General features: G+C 46.7%; 1 non-coding gene across 1 annotated transcript; it reads left to right on the forward strand.

Annotated features, from left to right (window-relative positions):
* Window positions 1–398: 398 nt before the first annotated feature.
* Window positions 399–472, forward strand: TRNAI-AAU (transfer RNA isoleucine (anticodon AAU)). The gene has a single exon. It is a non-coding gene; the product is annotated as a tRNA-Ile (tRNA).
* Window positions 473–1,151: the final 679 nt, after the last annotated feature.

The raw sequence follows: 1,151 nt of genomic DNA on the forward strand, positions 1-1,151 counted from the left end.
TGAGTTCCGGAGTGCGGAGAACATGCAGAACATGGCGCATGCGCGGTGCTTCAGCGCTGAGACCAGTCCTTTTCTGGCTGGGTGGAGGGCGGGACTTTGGGGGCTGTGGAGAGACTCTGATCTTCAGTCCAGCTTTTCCAGGAATGGACGGTCGTGTAGCTCTTCCTAGTAAAGCGTGTTCAGTGTAATTCATGAAATAATGTACGTGTTTTATGGTGATCGTTCCTTGAGTGTGCACGTTCTTGATGTGGTCAAGACTGTTCGAGCTCCTGAATGTCTCGGCGGTGAAACTATGATGGGTTGGCAATGTTTAATCAGTGTCCGTAAAAAAGAAAATATCACGAGTGACCTATGTTAGTCACGTAAAAGTCTTGGATTTCATACACTGTGTATCCGCCGGCCGGTTAGCTCAGTTGGTTAGAGCGTGGTGCTAATAACGCCAAGGTCGCGGGTTCGATCCCCGTACGGGCCAGTGTGCTTTTTATTTATCTCAGTAAAAACAAAAGAACATCGTGTTTGTTTATCTTAGTAAATAAGTGGCTCCGCTGTCTAATGTTTGAACCATGAGAGCAATGACTGTTGCTATTGCCACGTAGTGGACACTACTGACCGTAGGACCTTTCCTCCTGCTGGGACACCGGCCTCCGCCCCTCTTTCATGGGGCTCTCAAAGTGAACTTTTTGAAGAGCTGTTTGAACCGGCGATTGCGTGACTAACGATCACGCTTTGACCCCGAGAGTGGCGGTTCCTCGGCTTGTAGGTGGGATGTCCAGAGGTCACAAGGGATGAAGGAAAGAGCACATGGGCTAAGCATGCATGAAAGAGGTAACCTTTAAATCAGTGCTTGCTCGTTTAAAATATGTTTGAGCACTTCCTCCACCAGAGTATGGTCTTCATACTTCAAAATATATACAGACCATGACATCATTTGCAGTCTTTCTATTCTTATATCAGGTTTTGTTATCCTTCTTGTAGAGAGATGGTGAAAAATCTCACGTTTTTGTTTTCTGAAAAATGTGTGGTGTTTCACAATCACATCAGGACAGGAGGCACAGTGTGGCTTTTTAGGTCGAGAGCTCAATCTGTTGGCTTTTAACCACACCCGCCACACGCCCGTCACTATCACTCGTTGATGGGCTTTCCTTTCAAAA

The sequence above is a fragment of the Pleurodeles waltl genome, chromosome 12 (assembly GCF_031143425.1).
Source record: "Pleurodeles waltl isolate 20211129_DDA chromosome 12, aPleWal1.hap1.20221129, whole genome shotgun sequence".
NCBI lineage: Eukaryota > Metazoa > Chordata > Amphibia > Caudata > Salamandridae > Pleurodeles > Pleurodeles waltl.